At 45.1% G+C, this 5,693-nt stretch overlaps 1 long non-coding RNA gene across 1 annotated transcript; it reads right to left on the reverse strand.

Moving 5' to 3' along the window:
• Positions 1-1,219: 1,219 nt before the first annotated feature.
• On the reverse strand, positions 1,220-4,102 carry LOC125944605 (uncharacterized). Its single transcript, XR_007466304.1, has 2 exons — positions 3,972-4,102; positions 1,220-1,388 (listed from the first exon to the last, which is right to left on the reverse strand). It is a non-coding gene; the product is annotated as an uncharacterized LOC125944605 (long non-coding RNA).
• Between the last annotated feature and the right edge of the window lie 1,591 nt (positions 4,103-5,693).

Genomic DNA, 5,693 nt, shown 5'->3' on the forward strand with positions numbered 1-5,693 from the left:
ACGAAAAACACATTGCAACTGAAAGTTGCAAAGCATGCGCTGAAATAACTGAAATAGCTAGATTTAATAGACCAATAAACAGAAACTGCAAATTCCCAACATTTCTAAATACTTTTCCACACACTACCCTCATAGAGGTGGCTTCCCTTAATTGCTCACACCTCTGCCTTACTTCTATAATTCCCTGCTCTCGCTGCTTTGCCCATGCTGACTGGCACCTTGCACAAAGGTTAGGGCAAAAGCAGCTTGTGTTGTGAGGCAAGCTGTCCACGTCTGGTAGCCACATGTCAGTTTATCATAGTAAATGAAAGGGAAGCCATGAGGGTAAGTCATAGAGAAGACGGATACCTAGGTTCAATGATAAACTAAAACGCCAAAATGGAACTATTAGGCAGTCCAGAGGATAAGCAAAACTGACATAGATTGGAAAAACTGGAAAGATGCATCATGGTGTATATTTATGTTATACAGGTCCCAGCCAAGTTGAAAGATTTTTACTTTCTAATAAACTTATAAGACAATACATGACCAGCAATACTGTATAGGGAACTGAAACAATTTTAATAAAGTCATCTAGAAGTCAGGACAGAGAAGGGACTGAAGTGAGGATGCTAAAGTGGATGAAGTGGAAGCAGAATGTGAAGATACGTCTTAAAGAATGACATCCAACACACGCATAAAGGTGGCAAAGATTGGACTCAATGTTCAAGAAGAAGTTGAATATGACAATTTATTAGAATACATACATGAGAGGGCAGCTAGTCTAAACACGTCTAGTCTGCTAGCCTAACATTAACAGTTGATCAGAAAATGATTAAGCATGGGTGCAGGCTTATGTAGAATTCCGTATGGTATGCACGATGTGAGAGTTGAATCTCATAAAGAACCGTGGCCTTACACGCCTCAAATATAAAATGATGTGGGCTAAGATGAGTGTATAATCAAGGATAGCATCAAGAGGGGGCCTCCTCCAAAAAGAGAACAAGAGGGAGAGAGATTTTCGACGTAACAGGTACAAGTCATACGTATCACAATTAACTCCAACATGTCTCGGGGAAGACACAAACTGAATCTGCCAATGGTGTAGGCAAAATGGTGTGTATATATATATATATATATATATACAACACATACATACATACATGCATACATATATACATACATACATACATACGTGCTGAAGAGAACACAGGGATACAAGCATAATTAGACACTGAGGAATCTGGGTAGGAACACTTTATTTTCAGCACACATTTTTTTTTGATGAACTGCTTCTATACTGGTGAAATCTGTGCTTTTAATAAAAGTACACCATGCTGCTTCACCACTCCATGCCAACTGCAAGTATCCTGTACCAGGAAGTCAAACCAAGATGTGGGATGTTCAGTCTGTCAAAAATAAAAACGAGTTTGAAACGTTGACGTGTGAAAAGTAAAGCACACTCAAGAAAAACAGCACAAGAACAAATCCAACGAATCAGAATTACATTTGAGAGCAGACATATAGTTTCTATGGCACAGTGAAGGAACCTTATTCCTCCGACGTTTTTTTTTTGTTGTTGTTGTTGTTGTTGTGAGAAAAGATGAAAGTGGACGTGTTCTATCCCATTTTGTGTATCTTTCACCTTTTCACACACAAAAAGATGTCTTAACGTGCCCAACTGTCTTTGCATATCCATTTCTCTGCTCTCACACCATATACCTACAGTTAAAGGTTGTAGTAATGCTTAGCTTGAATGAACCAACACCAACTATGAGCACTGTGCTACTAAACATGGCAATGTAAGTCAAGTTCAAGCACAGCACATTCATGTGCTATATACGTGTGCTCTTGATTGTAGGTAAGATAAATAAAAGGAAGGCATGTTAATAAGAATGGTCCTTGATGTGCTATGCAGAAGTGCTCTGCTATTTGGACAGAAGTTAAGCGCAACCGCAATGAACAAGAAGACAACTTATTCAGCATTTCAAATCTAGGGACTCAATGTGCTGGAGATTTTTCTGAATTCATGGTAAAAAATCTAGATGCTAAAGACGACACATATATAAACAGGTCTCTGCTCAAACTGGTAATGCTATGTGTAGCTTAGTTTTACAAAATGTGCCCTACCACTGGTCTCCCAAGCTGAGGCTGCAGTCCAGTTGCAACTGCAAATCACTCAATTATGTCTAGGGCACACTTGAGCAAAATGCAGACAAAAATTACTGCACCACTGAGAATGTACCAGAGGCTTCAACAAAGCAGCTGACAGCCTGCATGGACTGTAGCAAGAGAAGTGCATTTTGGGTCTAGGTGTGCACAGCTTGCAGTTGCTCCATGGACGCTATTTAATATATTTACATATTTCACTTACTTGTTGGTTTCAGACAAGAAATATAATGTATTTTCTATCCTTTCCACTGTTAAATACTCAAACCCAGGATACCACAGGTCTGTTTCTGGCATCTGATTTCTTCTCAGAAAACTACCCCTCTAAAAAAATTTCACAGGTACTTAACCCCAACCTCTCTTGAGTAGAGCCTGGTTTTTTAACATGACAAGGTCAATAATTACACAGTGACTCCTTGCGATGTGATGTACGTAAGCACTTTAAAAGGAAAGGAAAATTTAATAGCAGTATGACAGGTACACAACAAAGCAAAGTGCCTGTTTTGACCCACGTATTCAATGTTTGCTTGTCTACTGGCGTTTACCCTACAAAAATGCAACAGGCGAAGCTGACTGCACTGTTTAAATCAGGGGACAGAAATGACATGTCAAATTATCGGCCGGTGTCAGTGCTCCCTGTCATTTCAAAAGGCTTAGAGAATGTTATCTGTAAAACAGTTGTGTCATCACCAAAAGCCAACAAAAGTTGTCGAAACGTCATCCTGGCGCAAAAATGAGCTTTGTTGAGACTAGAACGTTGAGACTGGTAGGGTTCGTCGCTGGCTGAAACCCTACACTCCCGATTCGCGTGACCCCTACCCACTATCGGTATGCTTCACCGCAATACACAAACTGCGGTGATATAACAGTGGTCGAACAGGCTGGTGCAAACGTTTCGACAAGAGAGCTTGCCTTAACCAGCTTTTCTTGGCAGTTTTCATATATATGAGTACACCTGCCAATACACTTATTACGCTCCTGGGCGCGCGTAATGTGATGGGCGAAGGCGAGTGCGCGCGTACATAGTTAAGGAACATATATATACATGTCCCGTGATAGCGGCCCCTTTTCACTTTTGGTATGCTTCACTGCAATAATTTTTGGGTAAGCTTCACCGCGTAACATGTCTACTGCGGCGAAGCTGACTTTAGAAAGCCGATTCATTCAACGCATCTTACGAGGCAGGTCCGCTTATCACGCTTGGCAACGTTTGAACACCACACTTACTACATTAATTTCTTTAGTTATTTTAATTGTATTGTCACCGTGATCCTGCAGCCCGCAGTAGCAGGCTGATACTGCGTCATAATCGTTCCAACTGCATCAGGACAGCGTGTAGCTGGTAAGCGTGCATGCAACAGGCACGGCGGCATTGTCTGTTGTTGGGAAACTTCCGAGACGCTCTTTCGCGCAGTAATGCCATTTGTCTTATTAAAAAGAATGCAGGTGGTGATTAAATGAAATGCAGCAAAGCTGTAGAAAAGCAGTAGCAAAGCTGTTCGACCATCTCGCGCAAAAACGCGATTCAACACGATCTGGCGGAACAGCTCACCATGCCAGGATTTTCTTGCATCCTCGTTTTTTCACGCATCATTCACTGAACCACACTACTGGATGGTTCTGTACGCGTACTAACGATCCTGACGGAGGATCAGCTTTATAGCTTTATATGGGATGCCACGGCCCATTCCACGGGCCGGCTGCAATTTGACGCGGCCACGAGGCAAAATATGCGCGCAAGATAACTAACGGCAACACATCAAGCAGCTGACAGCCCCAACCTTTTATTACATGCATATAGAGGGGAAAAATGGATTACTTACTCTGTAAGAAGGCACGGAATACGGACCGCTTCACAACGCGACCGGCCCCGAAAAACAGCCGCCATGAAAATAAACGGACGTGACATCATGGGTTATTGCGGACGTGACGTCATGGGTCGCACCAAACGTTTTGGGCACCTTTTGTTTGCTGCGACCGGGTCGCAGCAGTCACGGCCTTTTTTTTTTTTCGTTACTTAATGCTGTTTTTTATGTATGTGCTGGGGTGCTATGCAGGATGCGCCGAGTTTCTCGTTTGCACGAGTTTTACCCGAGTTTGCTCGACTGCAGTCAGTAAACGGAGATAGCAAGGAACTTGCAGTAACAGCAGGCAAAAAGAAATGTCGAGATAAAGCCGTGTATGACAACATGAGCGCACCCTGTGCGGCACAGTGCTTCCGCGCTTCAAGTACAGAGGTCTGCGCAACACAACGCGCCAGCGCCGCGCATTGTTATCAACGTATTATCGCAATTTAGCAATACCGTCGCAGTCCCGCTGTCTATCTGCACACTTGCCGTGAGCCGCTTGCCACGCCTTTCTCGGGCGCGTCAAGGGCGTGCCTCCTCTTTCGGGCATTATCTTTCTATTGTCCGTCGAATTCGAACAGGGCATATGCGTCGCATTCTTGCACCTACACTTTCCCACGATCGAATACCTTGAAATACAACAAATAACAAGCATTTCATTTCTTAAAGTATCGGTTTTTTGTTCCGAGTGCTATAAATTTGATGCCAAACGGATATCCAGTGAATAATTAAATGTTGCACTTTTTTGCCGCGAGTGGCAATAGTGAGGCGAAACGTTACAAGCGGATACATTCTAGAGGGTCACACGCACGAGGGATTTCAGACGGTTAGCAATCGCCAGGGGCGCTGCACTGCTATTCTCAATAAAGCCGATGCGATAATGACGCATAAAGTCAGTCATGACAATGAACTGTCCATTCCCTGTCTATTCGGGGAATGACAAGGCGGCGCTGCGGCATGGCTGTTCACCACAGGTGCTTTCACTTAGGCGGCTATTAAGGCCGCCGTTTTACCAACTGAAACGACACTCTAGCCATAGAGACGGGGGCAACGGCTGATGCTGCAAAATTGCTGTGCGCAATTCTAGGGTCCGTAGTGACACAGCACGGTGAAAACGCACCAGTTATCTGCGTGCGCGAAGTCTCCGCGATGCATTGCGAAGAAGAGCGCGCTGCCCAGCGACACAACTCATCGCTTGTCACCGCTTGCCAAGTGAAGGTGCCTTCGTGCGCATGTACGCAGAATTTGAGTGTGTTGTTCACTCCAATGTGCTTGCTGATTGCCTCTGCTGCTGAGGTAAGAGCGATCGCAGATGGATATCGTAACGACAGTGCAGCAATCGCATTTTGGCAGGTGAGGGCTCTTGTGAGCAGTTAGGAAATTAGACTTGGAACGCAGGAACGTGTTGCAATTGTTTAGTGTGCCGTGCTTGTGACGAACAAATGCCATCGCACTGAGGGTGTTTGCCCTAGAGCACTGCAAGGGCCGATTTTTGCGGCCCGGGCCCGGCCCGGGCCCGTTTTTACATTGGGCGGCCCGCCCGAGCCCGATCAAAACTTTTATGGCAAGACCCGGGCCCGGCCCGGGCCCGGAAATAATCTACGGTACCCGCCCGGCCCGGCCCGCCACCCCTTTACCTTAAGCCCGAGCCCGGCCCGAGCCCGACTCGAAACCGGCCCGAACCCGGCCCGAGATCGA

The sequence above is a fragment of the Dermacentor silvarum genome, chromosome 4 (genome assembly GCF_013339745.2).
Source record: "Dermacentor silvarum isolate Dsil-2018 chromosome 4, BIME_Dsil_1.4, whole genome shotgun sequence".
NCBI lineage: Eukaryota > Metazoa > Arthropoda > Arachnida > Ixodida > Ixodidae > Dermacentor > Dermacentor silvarum.